A 27,899-nucleotide genomic window follows, 5' to 3' on the forward strand; every position below is an offset into this window, starting at 1 on the left:
ATTGGAAGGGGAGATAGCAGAAATGCAAACTGAACTATCTAAGCGTATGACGACAGAAGAATTAGACAAAACTTTATAAGACATCAATGAAAGGTTGGAAGAACACACCAGAGAGGTACATGAGTGTAAATTACGCAAATTCAAGAGAGACACAATAGATTACAAGTTAGATGAGGTCTATACTTGGGCAGACATGTATGCCCAAAGGAGAGTATTTAAAAAACCTAACGCATCAACATCAGAGGAGAGTATAGCAACAGAGCAGGACACATTACCCTCCAAGACAACAGTGAGTAGTGCAGGGGTAGCCACAGTAGAAACAGAAGGGCAGGGGGGAGCAACCCCGAAACAGGCTTTTTTAGAGGCAGGCCATATTACAAATCATCCACCAGATGACAGTGCGACAGGGTCAAAACCAAACGAACAAGGAGGGGAAAAGGTAAGAAAACCAAGAAACAAGAGACACTAGTCATGAACATTTCTGACTACAGATTAAGTTCGAAAGAAGTTGCTGTGTTAAATAAAGGAATGTTGTTTGTCCCAACATACCAAACAAATGCGTTAGAAACAGAAGTGTCTCTTTTTAAATTTATGAGAAAATTAAGACTCAGGTGGTTTTTTCATACTATAGGAGGTAACACACAAACAACTGATACAGAGCAACAAATGAAACGTAAATTTCGACCAAAGAGCACCCTTTTGGCTCCATTTTCGCACAAGTCGTTGGACTTGTTCGAAACCCTAGTTAAGAAAGACTTATCGAGTTTACCACAGGTGTCCACCAGGAAACAGAACCTGACTAAAGCAGAGAGGGTTACATTGAATGAGTTGGCTATGAATGACACTATAAAAATAGTACCAGCAGACAAAGGTGAGCCCTAGTGGTTCTCAACAGACAATATTATGACATGAAAGTGGAACAACATGTTTCAGATACGAATACTTACATACTTTTGGACACAGATCCCACCTCCCGTTTCCAGACAACTATTGAACAAATCTTGACTAAAGCCTTAAATATGGGATGGATCACAGAACAGATCCACAAATTCTTGACAACATCACATCCAAAAAGACCCCATATATATATGGTTCCAAAGATGCACAAAGACCCCATAGATCCCCCATTCCAACTGATAGTGGCAGGATGTGGGTCAATACATGAGCCGTTAGGACAGTATCTTGATCACTTTTTGCAACTACTGGTCCAACAATGGACCTCTTACATTCAAGACACCACTGATTGCTTAAAGAAATTGGATCAGGTTACTATAACAGCAGCTGATGAAGTATGGTTATGCACTATTGACATTTCCGCACTATACACTTCCATTCCACATGAGGAAGGTATAGAGGCAGTTGAGTGGATGTTATTGAAACACAACTATGAAGAAGGGATGAATATTTTCTTGCTTGAGCTCTTACATTTTTGCCTATACCATGGGTATTTCACTTGGCAGGACAGGTTTTATTTGCAAAGAACAGGAACCTCTATGGGTTTTACTGGAGCACCGACATTAGCAAACATGTTTATGGCTCATTTTGAAGACATACACATATTGCGAAAGCCAGAATGGTCAAATCATTTGAAATTATATGTGAGGTTCATAGATGATATACTAGTAGTGTGGAATGGTCCCAGAAACCAATTAGAGTCTGTGTTACAACAATTAAACCAGTGCCACGAATAGATCAAAATTACTTTTTCCTTTCATGCCACAGAGATGAATTACTTGGATATACTTATAGAGAGGCAATCAAATACATTAACTACAAGAGTATATAAGAAACTCACCGACAGAAATAATGCGTTGCATTACCAGAGCTTTCACACTTCTACACTGAAAAACCATTTACCTTTCTCTCAATTCCTGAGGGTACGTAGGATTTGTTCAGAAGAAAAGCAAGGACTCCAGGAGATGGAGACTTTAACACAAGCTTACAAAGACAGGGGATATCCCAGTGAAATTTTGAAGGCAGCAAAAGAGAAGGCATGTAGAGTTCCCAGAGTAGAGTTATTGAAGAAAACCAAAGCACTCCACAGCCACAAGAGCCATTAAGAGAAGCATCTTGAAAAGATGGGAAATTATTGAACAAGAAACAGATTTCAGTCAAGTATTTACAGGTAAACCGATGTTTGCACACACCAGATCGAGAAATCTGAAAGAAATATTCAAAAAGGGTGGAGGGAGGTTGTCCTATCCCATCACAAAGGTATAATCAAATGTCACAATTGTAGTAATTGTGGGAATGTTATTGTAGGGGATGTGTTCACACATCCACACGGGAAAACACATTAGATTGAAACACACGGCGGATTGTAACTCCAATATGGTGGTATATGCAATTAAATGCCCGTGCGGGCTGGTGTATGTGGACAAAACCACCAGAAAAGTGAAAACGCGAGTGACAGAGCACAAGAGTTTAATCAGAACACAGAACACAAAATCCAATTTAGCAGTACATTGGAAGGAGAGACATCATACAATCCCGCAATTACGGTACACAGTGTTGGAAAAAATTGAAGAGAAAGATCATGTCGATGTTAACGGACATTTATCACAAAGAGAAACGTTTTGGATATGGTATCTTAACACGTTGGAACCTTGTGGGCTGAATGACAAAATAGAAATGATTTGCTTTTTGTAAAAAATGTCAGACATAATATCAGTATGGAAAGAAAGATTTAATAGTAATGTGTTTACAGTATTTTAATCATTTATACTCATGTGGTCATTGAAACATTAAACAAAAGTGAATCAAGAATTGAATTGGGGAACACGCCATATAACACTTTAGATTTGAGCACAGATAGGATATACACTCAGACATCATGCTTTCAAATACACATGTTTCTGTTTTGGTAGTTTTTTAGTGGGTATTTCTATTGTGATTTAAGGTTAAGCTACAAGCTTGTTCACTAATATAAGAGGAATACCATGGTAGGAACTGGCATTGACAGTTAGGTTACACCACAAATAAGACAGAAGTACTAGGTTAAAATGGCGGCATCATATTTAGAAAAACGGGAAGTCCGCTTTCTATACCCATTACCAGACGCGTCACACGCATGTGTAAAGCGAGACGGGAAGTCGAGTGTGATAGGAGAAGCTTTCCGAGTCAGTTTTTTGAACGAGAATATTGAACATCAAAGGTATGGAGGCGGAGTGGGTACAAGTAAAATAAGTTGTGTTAAAGACCAGAGAGAATGAACATTTGAATAGCGATGTTTTTTTTTACAGTGGGTGCCTTTTACGATATGTGGTGAGACAAGAGTGGCGTCATGAAATAGAGAACGTACATCTGTTCCTGACTACGGTTAAGGTAGACAGAAACGTTTTTGTTGTATTGAGGAAAGCACGTGAAGTAATTTTAAGAGATAGAGGAATCTGATAACGGTATTGATTTTGATGTTTTGTGTTACAGGCAACTCTGATAATTTACACAGGTCAGTGAGGCATGGTTAATAAGATACTAGGGGCCAGATATAGGTAAATCTATTTTACCGACTCATAAATACCGAATTTTACCGATTCGGTATTTATGAATCGGTAAAATAGAAGCAGGGAGATGTAGGTACATCCAGATGTTTTTTTACCGAATCGGTAAAAATCGGTATTTACCGATTCGGTAAATACCGACCGGTAATGCCCATTCATTCCTATGGGCTTTGAAGCCCATAGGAATGCATGGGCATTACCGATTCGGTATTTACCGAATCGGTAAATACCGAATGTCACAAGGGTGCAGGGGGTGTCACTTTGACACCCTCTGGCACCCCCAAAAGAGGCTCGGGTGCCATGTGGCAGGCATACCTGCCCTAAGGGCAGGTCTGCCTGTCATATGGCATAGGTGTGCATGCACACATGTGCATGCACACCGGAATCGGTATTTTACCATCAAATTGAATTTGATGGTAAAATACCGATTCTGTAAGGCTTGTGGGACTCAGTAGAGTCCCACCTACATCTCAAAATTACCGAATCGGTAAAAATACCGATTCGGTAATTTACAGAATCGGTAAATTCACCGATCGGTAAATTTACCGATTCTGTAATGATTTGCCCCGTACATCTCAAATTCCTTTTAACCGGTCGGTAACGGCCGAATTCGGCCGTTACCGACCGGTAAAAGCCTACCTACATCTGGCCCTAGGTGTGGTTTTGTGGAACCTAGAGACATGGCACATATTAATACTTAGAGAGCACGATAAGGGAGGTGGCTCAGAATTGTTGATTCACTTTTAACAATCATGATAAAAAGGTCAAACACACAAAGGTGAAGTATCTGGCATGGGGATGTCCTTACATAGGTAGAGAAATATAGACATACAGTGTTTATTATGTATCATTGCAGCAGTCCCCTGATGAAGGTAAAATGTTACCGAAATGCATTGGGAAAGAAGTGTAAATATGAAGGATTCATGAAGTAATAAATTAAGAAATTGGAAATATTCAGCAACAAGAACTGAAAAAAGAATAAAGAAGAAAATAAGAAGAACTCATAAAAGATTGTTTTCTAATGTTTGTTTTTTGGTCATAGCAGTTTTTTTGTCGCATCAGTTTCTACTATGTATATAATGAGTAAGATAATTTCGGAATGAGATAGCAGTTAAGCACCTGAGGGGCAAGTGTATAGTGCGTCTTTAACAAACAGGTTTTTGTTTGTCTTGCATATTATGTTATAACTGACAGGAGCCAGTCGGTTTTTAAAGACAGCACCAGAATAAAAAGAGAATAACTGGTAAAAAATAGTGAATATAAGAGAAAAAAAGAGGAGTGTGCGGGTTATTCAATTCATCTAGGTACCCCCAGCAGTACCAACAAGCATGGGTGGTTGGGATACTCTGAGTCTCCTAGATGGAAGACAGACAGCAGTACATCAATGAGTTACACACTTCCACACTTTCAGATTATACTACCTGATAATACCCATACAAAGTTAAGGGGGATCAAACTTACTAAAAAGCCAGGCCCTCTGTGGTAGTAGTTGTCACATCAGCTGGGGCATGATGCTGTTCTGCAGTATGGAATAAACATGTGCAGATCCTGGGAACCAGGCACAGGCGTGTGAAATGTACAAATCTGAGAAGCAGACAACTTGCATATTGATAGAGTGGAAGTGCTTCCTGTTACAGTACACTTTCCCTGGCTTACTATGGTACTAAGACATTATGGGTGCCATCAATGGAGCCAACCACATGTGGGATGCAACCAAATCTACACAAACCCTTCTTCACATTGGCTAAATCTTTACATCTGGGAACTGGATGTAGCTGCCCATGTGTCTCATCATAGCTGAAAGCATGTCTCATAGTAGATGGCTGAACATTGGTTGTGACATACCACCGGAAATAGTCACAGTGATTTGAAAGGAACCTGTGGCCAGAAAGTGCAAGACTGACTTAAGACGTAGGATAAGTGATTTAAGGAAAGAGGTGAGGCTCTAACTGATGACATAAGTACTCTATTGTTTGCCTATTCAAAATGCATTTTTTGATTGCATTCTTTCTTCCATGGTCGGAAGATTTGGAAATGTAAGGTTCACTGGAGGCTGGTATCTCTTCCCCCTCCCAGCGTACCTATGTAAGAAGTGAACATGATTTTGTACATTGATCACAGTGTCCAGCGCAACATATATGAAGAATAAGCTAAAACTCATGTGAAATAACATAACTGCTTCATAAAGCATTATATATAATTTACATTATCATTGTCTATAGTTCAATATCCACGCGCAATTCCCAATGTGGCCTTCACATGTGTCTGTAACAGAAATGTGTACACCATCAATTCCAAAATGTAACAATTGCACAAAAATGAGGTTTTAATGATATTTTAGAAACAAAAAAATGCCAACCATGTTGCAATGCACAGCACAGATGATTTTTTAACTGGATATTACATGTGAGGGGATTTATTCAAGCGTAAACATTTTAGCCCTCATTTCTTGTGGTGGTGACGAATAACAGTCGCCAATACTGAAGTTTCAATTGCTGAAATAGTGAATGGCTGGCCTTGCATATGGGACAGCTGGATGTCGAACACGCTTTGGACAGTTGCATCCATGGCAGATACAGCCAAAGACTAACATTGGTGATTGTGATTGTCACAGTCCAATGGCTGTGTGCGTCTACAATGCTGACCATGTACATGATGTACATATACACAGCGGTTTGAAAACAAAATCACTTGCCAGCTGGCACTGCTGCTATTAAATCCTCCTCCACTTTAGCTGATGTTTGCCTCCTCTGGGAGCCTTCATGCCAGGTTACGCAGGTGAGGAGCTGGAGAAAATGGTTGAAGATGCCCTTCTCCCGAATAGCCAGCTCTATGGTTCACAAGAGGAACAGGTGACTATTTCGAATACATGTTTTACTCTGTTCAACTTCATCCTTTCAATTCCCATTGGCTACACTGTGACTCTAAGTCCCAGATTAAAACCATGCTATTTTTGGTTAAATTGAGTGTTTCCTCTATACTTTGTGGAGTGAACATCAGCATTGCATGATAAGCCCTATATCCTACTTGTATTGCATGCACGTATCTATGCATGTCTACAGTTCATGGTTGTGAGAAGCTGGTCTGGTATAGGATGTCCACTAATATAAGTAGGTACCCTGCACCAGTCCTGACAACCCTTATGGGGATGTAAGAGGTCTTAGACAACCGTAGAAAGTTCTCTAAGTGGTAGCTGTGGAGAGCAGACTTCAGGCTCAGTCCAGAAAGAGTTTAAAGCAGCTTGTTATACCAGAATGCAATCTTAAAGTATAGATTAAGTGAAAAAGAACCTCACAGGGTATTTATAAAAATATCTGTATTTATTATATAATACTCTGTAACAAATTTAGATATCTTCTACCCAGAGATAATCACGATACTTTGCAAAGAAACCCAGTAAATAGCACTGAATTGTCATGATTCTGCCACTCTGCCTTCCTATGATGTGTCTTTTATAATTTCCTATTTGTTCTTGGCAGTGTGTGTTTATTGTTTTTACCAGTGCTTGTTGTTTGCACTATCCCTTGCTTGTGCCAATGCTTGTTGCCAAGGCTGCTGCCCAGAGTTTATTATCCCTTCTCAGTTCCAGTAGTTTATCTGAGAACTGACTTCTGGAGAAGCTCTTTAAATAGGGGCCACAACCTGCTCTCTTTGCTGTTTATTGAGAACTCCGATCGCGAGCAGCAGCAGATCTCTGTTTGCAGTGAGGAGTTTCTTGATGATTTAACGCAGGTTGCTGATCTTGTTGATCCTTTGCTAACTACAATAAGGTAGGATCTTTCTATTTTACACAACAGCAACGTGAAAGGAGCACCATGCTGCTGTGGCTATTTAAGTGACTTTCACGAGTAAGTTAATTTGAGCGCTCTTTTTCAGCAGTATATGAATATTTCAAGTACATTGCCCCCTTTTAAATCCACGCCCGGTTCTCTTAGACAAGGGGTTCCCCCGGGCTCCATACTAATCCCTACGTTGTTTAATATGTACATGGGACCCCTTGCCAGGATGGTGGTATCCGATGGGGTGGAAATCGTGTCATATGCCCATGACACCCAATTGGTGGTCACTCTATCCCATAACCCAGTTGAGACAGCAGCTAATTTCTCCGCATGCCTTGTGGGACTTGCATGCTGGATGAATACTAACTGCCTCCGCCTCAACGGGAATAAAACTGAACTTCTAGTGATTGGCCCCTCACCTTCTATTTGGACGTCGGCCTGCTGGCCCTCTGACCTGGGTCCCACACCTACCCCCTCTGCTACGGTGAAGAACTTGGGTATACTTTTGGACACCAATCTTTCTTATGCTCAACACATTGGAAATGTGGCAGGTAAATGCTATGGCATTCTAAAGGTTCTCCGCAAAATCTTGGATCACCTGCCCATCAAAGCTAGGAAATCATTAGTTCATGCCCTGGTTACTTCCCATCTTGATTATGGGAATTCTCTGTTTTGTGGCCTGAATAAAAAAGGGTTGCACCAACTTCAATGCGTCCAAAATGCGGCCGCCAGACTTGTCCTGAATTTGCCTAGGAAATCGTCTGGGAAACGTTCTTTACTGACCTTGCACTGGCTCCCTATTCGGGAACGTATTTTATTTAAAACCATGTGCATGGCCCATCGTATTGTACAGGGCAAAGGTCCTGTTTACCTTCAAAAGATGCTGACTATGTACCGCCCCAAACGCCTTTTGAGATCAATGGGTAGTATGCAATTTCTGGCACCTCGTATCCATAAAGCGCGGATGGGTGGCCGCTCTTTTAGGTATCTAGCCAGCAAACAATGGAACGAATTTCTTACCGAACTCCGGATGGAACCTTCAGAATCTCGGTTCCGGCTCAAACTTAAGACTTACCTATTCCCTAAAGAAAAAATCTGAGGTCCGACCTCTGCCCCCCCTCTCTGCTTCCTTCATTGTTAGTTTGTTTTTAGCGGTTCTGGTGGACTGCTTCCTCAGCGCGGAGACAGACTGTTCTTTAGCGTAACCAGGTGATTTATAAATGTTTTTATGATTATTATTATTTTTATTTGAACATTGGCATATTGTGCTGAAGTGCTTTCTTGAGCATTTGAATATTTGAACATGGGCACATCACGCTGGAGTGCTTTTGAGTATTTGAATATTGGAACTTTGGTACATAACGTTGAAGCGCTTTTTTGAGCATTTGAATATTTGAACAGTGGTACCTTGATAGAGCGCTCAGGGACCTACTAGCTCAATTTTACCATACTCACCTGGGCCCATATAACATTCACACTTTGAACCAGCAGTCCTGCCCAACTAATATTTAATTTAATCACCCTATCAGTGCCTTGAGCCCTTTCAGGACTGTAAACCATGACTTACCAATCCTTGTCACCTTTGCTATAAGTCCTTTGGATTGAAGAGGGAGTTAGCATAAACAGGCAAGATTTAAACACATTTACGTTTCCTGTAATAACCACAGACTCGGGGAAAGTTTTAAAACCCTTATCTATGAAAGATTTTCTGAGTCAAAATGAAAAAGGCCATAATTTCGTGACCATAAATTTTACAAGCAAGAATATAACCAGTAGGACATAAAGTTTCTAAGAAATCACAGTAACACCTTTTAACATCGGTATCTGGGAAGGGTGAAAAAGGGAAATAGCACAAGGACATACCACATGGATTATATTTACCTAGAAGGGTCAATGACCAATCCTGGCCACGGGCTGGGGCAAAATATGGACCAGGCTCCCGACTAATGAGGTGCGCATGGGACAAGACAGGTGCAGATCAGGATAGGTGACCTCCTCTAAGTGCAACTCTAGTGTCACACCCCTTTCGCTCTGGAAAGCAAATTAGTACCCCGACTGGGTAATCGATAATTTCCACCAACACCTCGATTCTTCTGACAGAGTGCTCCGCCAGCACCTCTGCTCTTGATCTCCTAAAGCAGTCATTGGGTCAGTGACATGTCAGCTACTCAGACAAGTTGGACAATTTCTATAGCTAAACCTACCTTAGTTATACCATTTCGCGGGCAATGTACCACCCCTATATGTTGCAAATCTATGTGTTCCCCTTCAGTGATTGGTTGGAAAGACGAGGTTAGGTCATCACACCATACTAAGATGAGGTTGTCTCAATTGACTTGAATTGATCAAGTTACCACCCATAATTTAATTTCTCATGACTTTATTCCATCCATCAATATTATTTCATTTTAGCATACAATATTGAAACATTTTGTCAGTCTTCTTCGTTTTCCCAGGTCATGGGGTGAGGTTCTTAGGCGCATCGCAGGTAAAACAATCCCTGGCACAGTTTCAATGCCACAGTTTGAGGTCTCTCCTTTCTCCCGGCACATGCGCAGTACGCTTTCAAAATGGCGATTCAAGACACCCCTCAGGCCCAAATACGAGCTAGTAATTAAATTAATGCACTGTATACCACTTATTTCTACTCTAACCCCATTACTTTATTTTAACTTCCGCATCAATAGTTAGGCAGAACGAACAAACATAACACAAGCTGCAGCATAAGTGTTAGCATGTGAGATTTTAAGCGGCCATTTTTGGCACTAATGCGCAGAAGGGAGATATTCCTTCCAAAGCAAAACAACATCACACCACGTAAATGTGGCGGGGGCATGCGCAGTAAAGTTCCCGTTTTTTCGGTGGGCACTTTAAGACACTCGGGTAATGTTAGTAAAAGCACATGGTCAAGCTTCCCCTAGATACTAGAAATGTCGTGAAAATGTAAATTATAGTAAACAAAACATGTTGGTTAATTAATTATATGTTATTTTGAGAGGGCTCGATACAAGCAAGTTTCAGTATATATGAAACCTTTCTCCATCAACCTAAAGCAGAAGCGCTTTCTTGAGCATTTGAATATTTGAACAGTGGCACATAACACTGAAGTGCTTTCTTTAGCATGTGAATATTTGAACAGTGGCAAATCACGCTGAAGAGCTTTCTTGAGCATTTGAATATTTGAACATTGTGACATAGCGCTATAGCACTTTTTTGAGTATGTGCATAGTTGACTTTTGCATTACAGATTGAAATGTTCTTTTGTGGTATTCGCATAAGAAACTTATTGTGCTTTATAAAACGTGTGTTGGAGTTAACACTGTGATTCTTAACAGTGTCGAATGCAAATCATATTGAAGAGAAAGGAGGACCCCACACAGAGTTATAAGGGACTGGGGGGAAGACAGTAGTCGAAAAACAAAAATGTCACAACTAGTTGGACAACAGAGGATTGTCCTGTTTAAGTGTTAATAATAGGGGTATGGTGATTAAACAGGCATGCCGTAAAGTCGGCGAGAAAGGCAAAGGTACAATATGATGTATTTTAATTGTCTATACACATCAATTACACAATATAGCATTAGGGACAATCATAGGTTATAACAAATCCTATATAACTCTTTATGATATTATCAAAAGGCTAGGTATTTAATCATTGGGACTTGTCACGATGCATGTTTGGTAACTAATGCGATTACAATTGACCATATCAAATTGTAATCGCATTAGTGTGACAATCTGGCATAGGGAGATGTGTCTTTACAAAGATGAAAAACTTGTTCAAACGCAAAAATGGATGGTAACTCTGTGTTTTTAATGTTTTAATCGTTTAGAATCAGTCCTGAGGAAGGTGTACTAAAAGAAAGCCGAAACGCTGCGTCAACCTTTTTGATTCTTCTTGCTTTTATTATGTATTTCATGTAAATTTTTATTAAAATGTCTATTGTGATATGTTTTTAACAATGTTTGGATATGTATTATGAACTGTAAATTGATTGAGCAAATAAATCTAAAACATAGTTTTACCAAAAATGCATCGTGACAAGTCTCAATGATTAAATACCTAGCCTTTTGATAATATCATAAAGAGTTATATAGGATTTGTTATAACCTATGATTGTCCCTATTGCTATATTGTGTAATTGATGTGTATAGACAATTAAAATACATCATATTGTACCTTTGCCTTTCTTGCCGACTTTACGGCATGCCCGTTTAATCACCATACTCCTATTATAAACACTTAAACAGGACAATCCTCTGTTGTCCACCTAGTTGGGACATTTTTGTTTTTCGACGAATGCAAATCATACTCATATACTTGGTATTATTATACATTTTCAGGTTCATTAGTAACAGCAATTCCATTCCTGTGTGGGGAAGTTTATGAGAGTGACTATTGTTTCATATGTAACCTGCTTTCCTTTACAGGTACGCTTTTGTTTTGTAACCCATGTTGGTAGAGTTCCAGAGTTCACATGGTATATGAGTAAAAGACTAATTGAAGATAACGTCTTGTTCCAGGTCTCCCTCCCCGTATTACCCTATCCAAACTCCTTCCCCCCGTCTAGCCACTTTGATACTCAGTGCAATTAAGCTTGAGTCAAGGCTGCTGGAAGGTGGGCTTCTTGAAGGTACTGCTCCTGAGGAACCCAACAATATTTTACCAGTTCTGACAAGAATACACAGTGGACCCTAGGGGGGACCAAACCATATACTAAGAAAGTGGCATAAGAACCACGACTCAGGTCAAGACAGTCACAGGAGGACGTAGAAGTGCTGTGGACCCAAGGAACCACCCAAGGTGAGTAGATATTGACCCCAGGGACAGCGTGTGCAGTGTGGGAATACAACTGTGTGCTCTGTACAACTCTACTGGTAAGTCACGGTTGGCTTTTTGAAGATTAAGGACCCTTCCCAGTGGACCCTGAAGAAACCATGTAGAAGACAGAAGTTTGGAGAGCCCCCCTACCTGTGGATACCCTAGTACCCATGTTACCTACACCAGGGAAGCCGAGTGCATAGGTGTGAAGTGGTGTCGGAAACCACCATTGAATCCAATGGAGGACTTCAGGAAAGTGCAGTTGCAGAAGAAGGAGAAAGTGTCCGGTGGAATCCGAAGGTAGATTCTACATGAGAGGTACCTGCAAGAAGAAGTGGTATCTGATCTGAATCTTGTCCCATGATGAATCTAAGGACTCACCCACAGGTAAGCCCTTAAGTACCCTAAGGAAAAGGTTAGAATGATTTAGGGGACCCTCCAAGGGTAGGTAAGAGTTTTTTTCAATAATTAATTAAAATCATTGCAATTTATACAGACACTGATTAAAAGTTTAAGAAAAAAAAATACCAATAAAAACAGTAAGCACATAGGAAAGAGAAAATTGTTTTTGGGAATTAAAGTTCATTCTTGGTCATATAATGGCAGCAAAGATTTAATTTCAGACATAAATTTTACAAAGAGAGTCGCCATCTGGGGTGAGTCGCCCCTCATGCATACTTCCAGTGCTTCTTGGCATGCCCTGCTGTTAAGAGAAAGCCAAATCAGACGAAGCCAAAAAGTTTGTTGGACTAGTAAACGACTGCAAATGCACAAGATGTGAATTTAATTTTCCTCCTCTTGTTTGCAGAAGCGGCATTGTGTGGGGGCAGCTTTCTTGTATCCTTGACCAACCTTATATGCCATCAGTGGGACTAAGCCAAAACGTAGTCTCATTAGTTGGTGTTTTGCGTAAGGTTTCATGGGTGATGAAAGGTAGAGCGGTAATGTTTTTGGAGCATAGAGTTTAGAGGCCCAGCTGCCGTGAGAAAGCTTTAACACTCATTGGGCGTCATGTTCATAGAAAAGAATTTTTGCTTGTTTAGTCAAAAGTTCGGATTTCTCCTCTATGGGTAGCGATATTGCCCATATATCCTGAGCCTTTAGAGTTTCCAAGCAAAATGTCAAGTATTTATTCCAGGATGTGTCGGGATTGCTGAACAATGACCATATGCAGCTCTTTAAAGTGTGAGAACTGGCTAGTTTTGTTTTTAGACTATAAGCAATAAATCTTGCACTCATAATCCAGTGTTGGGAAAACAGGGAGAATTCCTTTCGGATTTGGGCATGAGAAGTCGAGTTTGGTAGTTGGAATACTCTGCGAAAACATGCTGACTGAGCTCTATCTAGCCAGTTGGTCATTTTGTCTTTATAGGTTATAGCACCGAAGGCTATTGTCGGGAGTAGTTTTGCGCCTATCAGCCTTATTAATGGGGCAAAATCCGGGGAGTGGAGGGCTCTCTTTGTTCTTATAAAAGCCCCCTCCAGGCTCCGAGCAACGCCCTGCATTGCAGTTATGTGCGCGGTCTCCCTTTGTGGTCTATCCAGACACCCAGATATTTATATGCGGTGACTGATTCCAATGCCTTCCTCCCAATGAACCAAGTGCTCTTTTTTGTTTTCGAGGAAGAGACTGCCATTACTTTGGTTTTGGTAGCGTTGATCTCTAGTATGTTGGTGTTGCAATACAGGACGAGGGAATCGAAAAGTCTTTGAAGACCCACCTGGGTTTGATCGAGCAAAATAGTGTTATCAGCGTATTGCAAGGTTTGGATTTTTGTTAGGACGATTCTCGGAGGGAAGGCTCGACAGCGGGCCAGCCATTCAGGGAGGTCTGCAAGATACAAAATGAAGAGTAAGGGTGCAAGGATACATCCTTGCTTTAGGCCTCTGTTGGTGTAGATTTTATCAGTTCAGGACCATCTCGAGGTGACTCCTATTTTAACCCAGGTATCTGTGTGTAGAGCTATTAATGCTTTCAGTAAAGGCTGGGGGATGCCCCATTTTGTCAATTTTTCCTAGAGTTTGGGCCGAAACCAGCTATCGAAGGCTTTCCGAAAGTCAATGAAGCCCAAGTATAGTGATTTACCTTTCGTAGCGAGTGCGGTCTCCAACATGTGGGCTAAGCAGATCAAATTATCTTCAATGTGGCAACCCCTTTGGAAGCCGGTCTGTGTAAAGGGAATTAAGTTGCAGTTTTCCACCCAAGTTGTTGGTTCTGATAAAAGGACACTTGCATATGCCTTCCCGTCTACATTGAGGAGGGCTATCATCCGATAGTTGTCGGGGCTGGAGAGTGAGCCTTTTTTATGGATGGGAACAAGTAACGATCCTTGCCAAGAAACCGGTATAGGGCCACCCAGTATTGCTGTCTCAAAAAGGGGAGCCAACATCAAAGCCCATTTCTGGGCAGAGGCTTTATATACTTGAGTGGGGATGCCGTTTGGTCCTGGGGTACCCCCAGAACGCATTTTCTTTATTATTAGCGCTACTTGGTTTGGGGTTATCTTAGCAGTTGGCCTCATATCATCGTGGGAATTAGTGTGCTTAAGGATGGGAAGGCTATTACAGTTAGTGCCATTCGGTTCTGTATAAAGTACTTTGACATAAGCCTCCCAGTCGGCGGGCGAGATGTTAGTTGCACTGGGAGGTTTAGCAGTTTTAGTAGCCTTGTTTACCCAGCTCCAGAATTTTCTTTGGTCCTTTGATTTTATGATCTTGTGGGCTGCTGCCCTGTGGCGTTCTTCCTCCATTCTCTTAAGGATAAACCTAGCCTTCCTATGTTCTTTTCGGGTAGCTGATATTTCACCCCGCAGAGATTTATATGCACTTTCATTATTAGCATGATTTCGCTGTAGCCTATTTAGTTTATTTTTGGTGGTAATTATAAGTTTCTTTTGCTCTAAGATGGTAGATGAGGCCGGAAGGCCTTTGTCTAGACTTTTTGTTAGCTTTGGGGCTAGTTGTTCTCTGAAATCAGTCACAATGATTTCCCATGAAGATGCTGTCAAATGATTACTGCCATCCGGATTCCATTTGGTCAATATATCGTCCACCTTCGCTTCTATTATTTCCTGATTGTCCTCGGACCATATCAATTTTCTTACAATCTGTAAGTTAGATTTGTTTCCAATTAAAGGAATATTCGGGTGATGGGAATGCCAAAGATCAATTTTGCACATTAAAATTGCATGATCACTTTCTAAAGATGGAGTTACCAAAAACTGTCGTACCAACTAGAAGTGAGTAACTGATATCCATATATAGTCCAGAGTGGCCATTCGAGAGGAAGATACACGAGTATATGCCGCTGGTTGATCTGAGGCGATTCCTCCATTTAGGATGCGAAGGCCTAGTTGGTTTAAGTGTGTTGCCAATTTTATCCCTTTGGCTTCCTTCCGTTGGAACTGAGATTTTATCTCCGGGATAGCCCACATTTCGTTGGTTGAAGATGGTTGATAAATTAGGGTTGGGCCAGTCTCCATTAGATTGGCGTTGAAGTCACCCATTATCAGCCATATATCATTTTGGAAATGAGCATCGAGGTTGTTTATGTCAGGGAGAATTTTTCTCAGTGTAGCCTCTCGTCGTATGTTAGAGGGGTGCAGGTAGACACAACCGAGGATAATTTTTTTTGTCTTAATTTTTCCTTTTCGTGACACTGAGTCTTGATGCTGATGAAAATATAATCGCTCTGGCCTTTATAAAGCAACAGTAGATTTGCGATCAGAGTATTCTTCACGGCGATCAGCACACCTCCGGAGGCATGGCCACCTGCAGCAGATGGAATAGCATGAGATTCAATAACGGTGAAATCCTCCCAGATGGTGTTTTCCAGGGCCCAAGGGTAGGTCTGGACAGGTGGCAGGTTACTCCCCTGTCCTTTGTCCTGTTTCACGCTAGAGCAGGAGCCAACGGCTCCCAGAGCTGGTTTGAACTGGACTATGCATGGGGACAGCACGTGTGCCCCACATGTAGACTGGGCGGTGCTGGCAAGCACACCCACCCTGCCCCAATACACAAACTCCTGTCTGGAAGGTGGTCACAGTTCCCTGTGACAGGATGCCTATTGTTCTGCCTTCCCCTGCTCGAGCTTGTCTCAGTAGCAGGAGGGCAGACTTGTGTCTCTGGTCTGCAGCAACCATTTTGTGCTGTCTGGGTCAAGAAGGCTGGTACCGGGAGCACTGAAAGCCTAACGAAGGGCTCTTCTAGTGCTTGGAATCCTTCATCCCACACAGTTTACAATGTGGGGCAGGACCTGCCTTGGACTTAAGGATGAGATTGATGGGCAATTTTGGCACAGTATCAACTAATATGTTAAGTAACACAAAATGGGAAGCAGCAGTTTTGGCGATACACCAACGCCTGAGGGAATTAACACTTGAGCAGCAGGAGTAGGAATTTCCTAAAATTATCGATGAAACCTATGTTGTGCTAGGCAGAGATAATTTGGAAACAGACATGGTATACCACAGGTTAAGAGTAATTCCAAAAAGGATAACTCGAAGTAAGCACCTGATTCTTCAAAGAACAAATGGCACAATTAACAAAAAAATAATAAATGGGTATCAGGATACTGATGCAAGTTCCTCTTGTTTCTTTCAGGATTCATCTGATCCACATTCAGAGAGAGGTAGATGATCAGATCGCAGATCAGAAGAGCACGTGAAGCCGAAAAGGAAAAGACATAGCACTTCAGACTAGAACCTTAAAGAGGACAAAAAACCACTCAGTAACGTCAATTTGAAAAGAAGAAAGTAGCAGGGAGTAAAATAAGAGTATGCCTAGACTACTGACTCGCCAGAACCTGATGATTTTTCTGGTGGTACTAGTGCTGAATGAGCATATCACAGTGGAAACACCTGGTACAAGGATAAGTGTCTCACATAGTTTACATGAAATAACACTCCAAATGGAGGGGGACATACCCAGGAACATCAAGGCTTTCTTTTGGGAGAATCTAACTTACGGTTACGACATTCCCTTGGCTGAAAAGAATTGGCCACCTGAGTTCGTAAAGGAATGCCCGTTAGGAGAAACTGTGATTCAACCTACTTTCTCTGACCTTGTTCCAGAATCAGTTAATCATTTATTCGTCATGGAGTGGGTGTTAGTGCTAGCTCCTACAATTTATTGAAATGATGTAGGGTGGGATGAAGACTCTTCTCATCATGAAATACCATTAAAATCAGTTCTTCAACCCAAGCGACAAGTACCCAATAAAACATGAAGCTAAAAAGCAAGTTAGGAAATTCTAGAACAACTTGAGTACCAGGGTGTAATAGGAAATTACTTCAAAATTATGATGCAGGGACATTGTTTTATGCAAATGATATTTATCTGACAGACGATGATGATAGAACACTTGGCTAGAGTGAACCACAACATTCTTGGGTTCGCTCACCTGAGTTACATATGTAATTTAAAAATACCTAAAATTACTGTTTTTGGGATATGAGTTGTCGTGTGAAGGCAAAAGCATGGCAGCATATTTTTTAGAAAAATGCACACTGCTCCAACCTCCAACAACTACAATCCATTTTTAGATTTTTCCATTTTGGCAGAGCATGCATTTTGGGCTATGCAGAATGAGCAAAACTGTTCTACCACTTAATCAGATCAGATTTTTTGATCAACCATTGGACACAGGAACACACAAACATTTTATGTTCTGTACAAGGTCCTCCTGTTTTACTACATATTTGCTAATCAAGGTAGATGTGAAGTTCAGAATGCGCTATTCTATTAACAAGGATGAGTTTGCATTTTAATCGATGAATGCATACTTTTCCATAATAATATCCATGAAGGAGCTAAAATGGGCTAAACCTAACTCCTTTCCGTGGTACCTACCCGAAGACAAAGAGCAGGTATGTTAAAAGAATGCCCCCCTTTAACCTCAGTGGCTTAGGCAGGCCCATAACTGTACCTTTCGGAGTCTCATTGAGTCTTTCCACACTCTTTCCATTTAGACTTCATGTAGGCTAATATGAACTTGGTGTCCTTGTCAGACACCTCTACATTGGGGAACCTCACTCATGTGAAAACTCTGTCAGGGCCTTAGCGACTGCAGGTGCGGTCACAATCCTCAGATGGATTGCCTCAGGTGGTATGGTCCAACAAAACCATGATAAACCTGTTGTCCCGGGCAATTTTAGGACCCAAGTATCCAACAATGGCAATGTCCACCCTTTTAAAGAGGGTGTCAATGACAGGTAAGGGATCCAGGGGTGTGTTAAGCTTTTTCCCTTCTTTCCTGCGAAATGTATGTGTGAACGTCTTCATCTGTGGCCAATAAAAGTGGGAGATAAGCCTGGCAAAGTTCTTACCCTGCCCCAGATTTCCTTCCAGGGGTATGTCATAAGCCAGTACCAGTACGAAGGCCCTATAGAATTAAAGGACCACCAAAACATGCATCTCCCATGCATAGGGAGACATGTGTGAGATGGTATTGGATGCCATTCGACTGATAGAAGACATGTCACCAGCAGCATAGGCTTCAGCTTGCCACCTCCTGCCCTCTAGGGTTTGACACCACTTCTGTGCCTTGCAGAACTCCCTTAACTTGATGTCCAGCAAGCTCAGGCAATTCTCCTAGGGAGGCAATGTCCTCCGTGGTAGGCCCCCAAGGTGGCGTCCTCTGGCTCCTTATCCACCTGTATCGTGGGAGTTTCAGGGGCTGGTTTCCCAAGCTCTGTGCCCTTCCGTTTCTTGGCAGCTGCCTGGACCATTCTTCCAGGCTTTCTTGAGTCCCCTCCTGGGTATCGATGCACCGTGTCGTCATGCAGACCCACTCAGGTGACCCCAATAGCTCCTAATGTGACCTGAGATCCACTTCCTTTTATGCACTGTGCTAAAGTATTTCCTAACAAGCAAACAACAGGCTGAGCCCCCATTCCCCATTCAAATGGATCCAGACCCACTGAACAGTGGCTCTTACAGTTGTCTGCTAATGCAGCCTGGTGAAATGTATTGGGCATCACCTGCTCTGAGGACACCAGATAACACCTTACCCTAGTCACACTGGCTCTGTTGCACCTCAGAGCCTCCCCCTCTTCCCACTGATGGCGAACCACTGCCTATAAATTGGAAGTATTAGAAGGCTGTGGGCACCATCACCTTGTCACCCAGGGACACTAGGGTAACCTTAGCTTCTCCCCACATATTAACTGGGGCCATCTCCTCCCCAAGTGCTACACTGGCCGACCCTTCGATATGCCCACCAGTGGGGGACTGTGCCCTCTTGGGGCACTTGAGGTCTCCATTGGTGTGGCCAAACTGGTAACACTCATAGCATTTAGGGACAAACCTTCCAGTGTTCTTATCCACAAACCCCTTTTCCTTGCTGTTAGATTGGGACTGGGTCGCTTTACCCTGAGAGCTATCTGGGGACCTTGAGAAAACTTTTTCTTTTTCTTTCCTACCTCTTTTTTCTGGTGGGACTCCAAACCACCCTTTCTCACTGTTTGAGGTATAGTTGCAATGCTGGCACATGAACCCCCTGGACTGTCACATCTGTAATTGCCACTAAACTGCTCGTTTGGAGACCACTAATGATTTTCTCATTTTGACGAGTTGACCGACTATGTGCTTGTATGGAGTGCATACTACCAAAAAATAGGTTATACTGTTCAGATTCTCCGAGTTACTGGAAGTATTGGGTTGGAACATCCTGCTTACCAGGCACAACTTACGTTTAATAGATATTGAAAATAGGACAAATGGTTGCCTCAATTTAATATTAAATTACAGAACAAAAAGCATTATTTCTTTCCGCTTTTAGAGGTCATTTCATTTCTGTCGCACTGTAATATGTTAATGGCGCTGACATGCTCTTTGAGAGCTTTTTTTCTTGGTCTCTCCATCTTCACTGTCAACATTGAGAGGAGGATGTCAACAATTGTAAAGGGTCCAGCTCTAAGGCAAGAGTCAGTGAGAGAGTCAAGAAAATATTTCAGGTTCCAGATGGTACATTTTAAGGACATTGATAGTAAATAGTGTAAGTTGACTAGAATGCAATAATCAGAGAATCGTTGAGCACTGGGTTATTTAGTCTTAAGACTTAAAGACTGTGGCCATTAGTCTGTTCTATGTGGAGGCAAAATGAGGGCGAGAACTGACTCAGGGCCAGATGTACAATCATTAACTCCAACGAGTCACAAATTGTGCTGAAGTGCGACTTGCAATTTGCGACTCGCTAAAGTGAATGTACAACAGTGTCTCATAAACTGTTTGCGATTCCCAATGGGGTCGCACATTGCATGCCTCATCAATATTCCTGAGGCAAGCACAATTTGCAACCCAATTAGGAATGGCAGTACTTCCAGAGATGGTGCCCTGCTGGGGTCAGCAGACCACCATGTCTGTGACTGCTTTTTAAATAAGGACTGTATGTGGCCTGGTGCCGAAAGGCCACCAGGACTCCAAACACGCACGACAAAATTATTGAATACTCCTTTTGTCAAGCTGTAGTATATTTTAACTAGTATACTTCATCACAAAGAATTCATATCATTTCAATCATCATATATTTTTGTATAGTAAATCACGAACAATCATGAAAATTCATATGTACATCAAAACATCATTATTAAATCAATAAATCATAGAATATATCCAAAACATTGCAATAACACCCAATGCATTTCGGGGCCATGCCCCTTCGTCAGGGGTCTGTATAAAAAGAGAAGAAAAGAAAAAAGAAGAAAGAAAACCTTATTACTCTTGATATCGAGGGGGATGAGTGTATGTATACTGAGGCTCTAGTTATTTACATCTTGCTTACCTAGTAATTGCTGTTTTGTATGTTGCCACTATTGTAAATAGTGTGTGTTATCTTCTGCCTGCAATGTTCTGTGGAGAACCAGTATAGTTATTTATTGCAAATAATGCAAATAATAGGCTAGTGGTAAGTGAATTGCCATAACTTAAATAGATTTGAGGGGCTCACCTGAATTTGTCTAAATGCGTCCAATCTGAAAAACGTGAATGGACATATTTTAGTGAACTTCTAGTGAATGCTTGGCTGAAACAAGGTACAAAAAAGAAATCTGGGAAGTAATGCTGTTTACCTGTGGGGTATGCATTAGTTCTAAACCCCAGTCAATCGCTCTTGTGTCAAGGTTGCCTGCAAGACATTGAAGTTGAGGCGTGGGAGTTAAATGAATTGCCAGGAGCATACTGACTTTTGCTATCGTCTTGGAAGGGCGCTTCCGCTTACCTGCGGGATGAGGAGTGTGACCGGTCCCGCTCTACGTCTTGGGGCAAACACGTCCGTTCTAAGAAAAAGAACGCGTGTTACAAACCTTGCCTAAACGCACATTTTTCACCTTAGCAGAAGGCGGATAACCAAAGTTTCCGTTTCTTACCGGCTGCTGATCAAAGTATTCGCAAGGAAGAGCTCGCGCCTCCGCGTTTCAAGTGAGCTGGGAGTGTTAATTAAGTCCCTTTTTACTGTTCGCTAGTGACTTCAACATTGAAGTAGGACTAGGAAAGAAATATGTCGGCCATTTTAGAGTGGTGTTTTTGCGGATAATCATGTGTATAGACTGCCTGACGTGAAGTGTGTAATAAAGTTATACGGCAAAAACGGGTAAAAAAGAGAGATGGGAAAGAAAAAAGTCAGGATTGGGAAAAAATGAGAAATTCCACTGTCAATGCAAGACAATATCTACCTATTTACATACTAGACCTTGTTATTTAGCAAATTTTAACAATCAAACGATCAAATTTAAATAATAAAGTTTCACATTCAGTTCAAAATAATGTCTGCCTGTGTTGTTATTTAGAAAGTTGCAAAATTAATGTTTTGTGATAGATATGTGCTATCATGTGAGAGTGTCCTAAGGGTTCCCATGTTTTCAAGTTCTTGTGTCTTTATAGGAAACATGCCATGTCCATTTTATCGTTGAGCCCCGAGGGGGTCAGTGTTTGTAATTTTCAAATCCAAAAAGCCTCTCTTTGAAGTAGGATCTTGGAGTTATCCAAACCCAGTCGTTGTGGGAGTAATTCTATCACCTGGAATCTTAACTGTGCAATGGTGTGACCAGCTTCCCACCAATGTTTTGCAAGTGGCGATGTCAAGTTCTTATTTCTGATTCGACTCTTATGTTCAGATAATCGCAATTTCAACTTGCGTTCAGTTTTGCCAACGTATATGAGGCCGCATGGGCATTTGATTGAGTATACTACATACTCCGAATTGCAAGTTGTATTATGCCTTAATTGAATCTTTTCGCCTGTCCGCGGGTGTAGTAAGATGTTTCCCGGTATTATATTATTGCAATTTTTGCAATTATAGCAGCGTGTGGTGCCTTTATACTCTTCAGGTTGTTGGTTAGTGTCAATATTGCGCCTGGGTTTATTAAGCAGTTCTTTAAGATTTTGAGCTCTCTTGTATGCAAACAAGGGTTTGTCACTGAATAAGTTGCCAAAGTCTTTCTCTACTTGTATGATCTCCCACCTCTTTAAAATGATGCGTTTAATGTCTCTAGAGGCAGTAGAGTATTTCGACACAAATACCATTCTTTTATTCTCAGTTTTGGGTCTTTTTTCCAGAAGATCTGACCTCGGAATAGCCTTGATGTGATCCGCATGAGCTTCCAGTAATTTCCGTGGATACCCTCTATCCAAGTAACGTTGTTTTTGTGCTTCAATGTGCTTGTCGCAGCTAGTTTTATCGGAAGAAATTCTTTTGATTCTCATAAATTGTGAGACCGGTAAGTTATTGATCAGATTTGAAGGGTGGAAGCTTCCATAAAGAAGTGCAGTGTTTCTGTCTGTGGGCTTTTTGTACAGGGTTGTATTGATGGAGTTTTCACTGAGTTCAACCCAAACATCCAGGAAAGGTAAAGCTTCCTTATTGATATTGTGTGTAAATTGTATCCTTGGATTCGCAAGATTCAAACTCTTGATGTTTTGGATTAGATCCGCAACTGGTCGTTTCCATATTATAAAGACATCGTCTATGTATCTCTTGTAATACACGAGGCCTTCTTGCCAGGTGCAGTCTTCCAGAATGTAATCCAGCTCAAATTTGGCCATAAAGATGTTCGCATAAACGCAGGCCCCTGGAAAGCCCATGGCTGTCCCAGTGAGCTGCATATAGTACTCTTTTTCCCATGAAAAATAGCTGTTTGACAAACAGAATTCTAGCAGCTGTAGTATTAGACATTTTAACTCCTCTGGCTTATCGTCTAAAAGTAAGGCCCACTCAATAGCTTCTAAACCTTCTTTGTGAGGAATGGGTGTATAGAGGGCAGTTACGTCGATTGTACACAGAGTCCAATTTGCTGCGTCTGTCGTGTCGATGGTTGAGAGACTTCGTAAAAAGTCTGAGGTGTCTTCCAGATAAGTCGGCCATTTTCTGATGAAAGATTGCATGTGTGCATCGATAAAGATACCCAAATTCTCAAAGATGGAGACGCATCCCGATACTATCGGCCTGAATGGGGGGTCTTTCAGGTCCTTGTGCACTTTAGGCAAAAAATATATCCTTGGTCTCCTTGGATAAATTTGCCTCAGGTATCGCTTGGTTGTGGTATTTAGCCAACCTAATTCTTCGGATTTGTCTAGTACTGCATCCAAGTTCTTAGCTATTGCATTTGTTGGATCCTCATCCAGTTTAGCGTATGTATTTGCGTCTTGTACATGTTCAAAACCTTTTTTCACATAAAAATCCAGGTCCATTATTACGAGGCTTCCACCTTTGTCTGCCTTTTGAATTATAATCTCCCTGTTATTAGCCAATGCATGAAGAGTGCTGTATTCTGCTCTTGTTAGATTGTTGATTTTTTTCTTGTATTGGATTTTACTCAAATCCGTCTTCACAAGTAACTCAAATGTATCAAGACTTTTATGGGAGACTGGAGCCATGAAAGTGCTTTTGGGCTTGAACTTGATAGAGGTGTTATCTTCATTCTCGATGGGGTTAAGCACCGTGAAGAAATGTCTTAGTCTTAGGACCCTCATAAATTTGTAGAGGGCTATTTCTGTCTCAAGTTGGTTAGTATGGTAGGTGTGAACAAAAGATGTTCCTTTATTAAGCAAATGTTCCTCTGATTTCGTCAGTTGATAGCTCGAAATGTTAATTACGAGGCTTTGGTCTGACTCCTTAGACCCAGTTTCTTCTTCTCTACCTCCTTTTCCTTTTCCTTTTCCTTGTCCTCGTCGCGTCTTCTGTCGCTCGTTGTAGATGGTATGTCTGGAGGTTTGTGTTGTGTGTCGTCCTTGTCTAAAAAAGAATCAGATGTTAAAGCTGACGAGTCTGCAGTTGTGCCCGTCGGATCTTGCTGTTTAGATGTAGGATCTTGCTGTTTAGATATAGGCTGTTGTTGCTTGTTCATGGGTTGTCTGGTGGCGCTGGTGTCACTGTCCGACACTCCACTCTCTTCTGATGATGCTGTGTGTTGTTTCCTATTTGTGTAACGCCTTTTAGCATAAATTTCAGCCCAGGTGTACGCTTCATTCAACTTGTAGTCGATAGTGTCCCGCTTGAATTTGCGTAGTTTGGTCTCTTGCAGTTCCTTCCCATATTTGTCAAGTTTAATATCAAGTTCTTCCAGAAATTTACTCCATGGTTCTTCCTCTATTCTCTTAGACAGTTCTTTTTTCACATTAAAAATCTCCTCTTCAAGATCTTGAATAGTTTTGGCCAGTTCTTCTACCAACAGTAATATTAAGTCTAGTGAACATTTATTAAGTATCTCAAACCATTTCTCCATGAATTGTGGATTATTATTTAGTCTGTACAGCATAGGTCTAATTGCTAGTCGTAGTCCCCTAGGAATTCGTCTCACACGATGGTACTGAATTAGTGTGGACGCATGTAGTCTCTGGTTTAATTCACGTCGCGTTAAGTATTCAAGTTGTTTAAGTTGCTGCGCGGTAGATCCTCCTTGAGTATCAAAAGTTTTGGTTTCCTTTATTAGTTTGTAAATTTGCGAAGCTTCTTCTGCAGAATATCCTCTAATGTTAGCTCTGTTGTCTGTAATTCCAGCTATTGATTCGAACGACATTGTTCAATGGTGCAAGCTCCCGTGTGGCAGTATGAACTATAGAAATGTATGAGCGGGGACAGCCCCCGCTCATACATTGCTTTTTAAATAAAGCAGTTTTTTTTAAATGCAGCCTGTTTTCCACAAAGGAAAAAGGGATGCATTTTAAAAAGAAAAATGAAACTTTCCAGTTTCAATTTTTAAGGGGAGGCAGTGGTCCCTGGTACCACTGCTTGCTCTTTAAAAAATATTTTTGCAAACACCCACAAAGGGGAAGGGGTCTCCTGGGGACCCATTCCTATTTGCGAGTGGCTAACCACCTATTTGAAGTAGATGGTAAACTGCGAGTATTTTGCAGCCGCAAATGCGGTTGCAAAACAGTCATACATTGCATTGAGACTTCGCTATTGTGAAGGGATGCCTTTGGCATGCCCCTTCCTAATAGCGAGTAGCAAACCATATACTCCGAGTCTGTAATAGGTTACCAACTCACAAAATATGGTTTGTGCATGGGGCAGATACAATTTTGCGGTCGCAAATGGGCCAAAATCCCGTTTGCGACTGCAAAAAACGGTCGTATATCAGCCCCTAGGTGCTTTAAATTGTGGTTCCTAGACTATTAGAGGACCTGGGCAGTAGATGGTCAGAACTAGAATGACCTGTGTGTGGCATTATAGACTTGTGTAAGTTAAAACAAAGTACTGCTCAATATGTGAAGAACAGTTCTAGTGATGAATGGTAAATGTCTAGCAGTTTACAAATGTCTAACGCCATTTAGTTTGCCAATCTGAAACTAAGGTACCTATAAATGCATCTGAACCCTAGAGGTGGCTACACTCTGATGTATTTAAAGGTCACAAATTTGTCGAGGAGTTGGAAAATGTTACTCAAAGGCAAGTATGCAATCCAAGTTTTGTAGGTGTCTGATCACATGAATTCTAGTGGTGGCTGCAGAATTTTATGTTGGGTAACACATATTTGCCAGTCATAGCTTGCAACCCAGCAGTGACTTAAAACAGAAACTTGTGGAGGGCTGCTAATATATGTGATCCAAAAAGAGAGCTTGCATTCATGTATCTCTGCACACAAATACATGTGGCCTTGGGGTGACATATATACACAGAAAAGTGATACTTTACTGTAGATCATGGCATACCTAATTTTGCACATGTGCCAGGGTCTGCGTTGGCACCCCAGTGTGGCGGCACCAAAGGCTTGCAGAAGTTCATTCACAACTACGCATAAGATGACTAAACATGAATCCTGGAGGTAGTAACACAGAGGTAGTAGACAGACACATGCATCACACCAAGAATCTTAGAAGAAAGTGCAGATCCGTGTGTGTGTACACATGTGTACTTGAGAGGTGGTCTATACTATGGAGATGATTGCACAGTGATTCATGGAGTCTGTTGAAACAGGTGCACTGCAAATTGAATAAACATCTTGCGACAGCTGAACGCAAAGAGTTATGTGGGCCTGGTCAAACATTTAACCCAATTTATGAAGTGTAGCATTCTGGTTACATATGTGCATCAAATGATCTTGCAACCTGGAGTGGCTAAAAAAAACATTTGTGCCGGTCTAGTCAAAGATGTGTCAATATATGCATCTGCCCTGTAGATATAGATGAGCTCTAATGTTGGTTTAATTCTGGCCATGCATGTACACCAGAGACAGATTTGTCATCTTGTAAATGCCTTTATGTGTCGTGTTTTGGCAGCTCCTGAGTTAGCGTTTAGCACAGCTACACGGTCTTTTCTGTTAACTTGACCAAAACGAACGGGGGCCATTTTGAATCCCTCTGACTTCCGTTTCCTATGAACGCTGCCTCGTGGTCAGTGTGCCCTTTCGTCCTTTCTCGATACCCATGGTCACTAGTCTGCTCGGCAACAGGCTATTTTTAGTACTGGTCAAGCGCACATGCGCACTACGCACCAATTGGTCACTCTTTAGGAATGTTCACACTAACTGACCAGTGCTGTTGAAACTCCTCCCACATGTTGGCTGTGTTCCAAAAAATGACCTTATATGTACCTAAAATGTGTAACTTGTACCCGCCTATCTTTTTATTGCTATTAAACTGTATAAAAGAGGTCGCGCATCGATGTTCGGGGTGCTACTTCTTACATTGCCGAAGGGTGCTGTGGGAATGTATCACCACCCCATGGGGTCTTAATAAACTTGTCTTTTACCTTTTCCAGTGTCCGTGCCAACTTCTATACTAAGGTGTTCGAGAGTTTAGCAGAGTATGTAGGCCTGATTTGAACCCTATACCACAATTGGCGACCACGAAGGGACTCATCGGCGACTCGGATGCCCGAAGGAGAGGTCGTGACGAAGGTCAGGAAAACTCGCCATGGACGCGTACGCTGCCACTGAGTGACCCGAGTCTCGGCACCCACGGTGTGTTTTCCCGTCCTTCCGATCTGACCTTCCAGGTGGCGCCGGTCTTCGACTGAGATTCTGATCTTGGATTGTCGTGATGTGCCGTTTTGGCTGATTTGACCACAGAACTTGGCAGTTGGACTTTGGACGTTTGAAAAGAAAATTGGTAAGCTTTTGATTGGTGAGGTAGTCTACTGACGCTTACTGTGGCTTTTTGAAACTTTGAATTTGAATTTGAATTTGTTAGCTAACGTTTTGAATCTTTGATTTTGAATTTGAATATGTGAAGTGCACCTCACATAGGCAAGCATGTAGGGATATTTCTCTGATTTATTTGATTTGAACAGTGCACCGTGTTAGGTGGCATTTTTGTAGTATCGCGTTTTCGTGGTAATTTTTGAAACATGCCTGTTTTTAG

This window comes from Lissotriton helveticus, chromosome 6 (assembly GCF_964261635.1).
Source record: "Lissotriton helveticus chromosome 6, aLisHel1.1, whole genome shotgun sequence".
Lineage (NCBI taxonomy): Eukaryota > Metazoa > Chordata > Amphibia > Caudata > Salamandridae > Lissotriton > Lissotriton helveticus.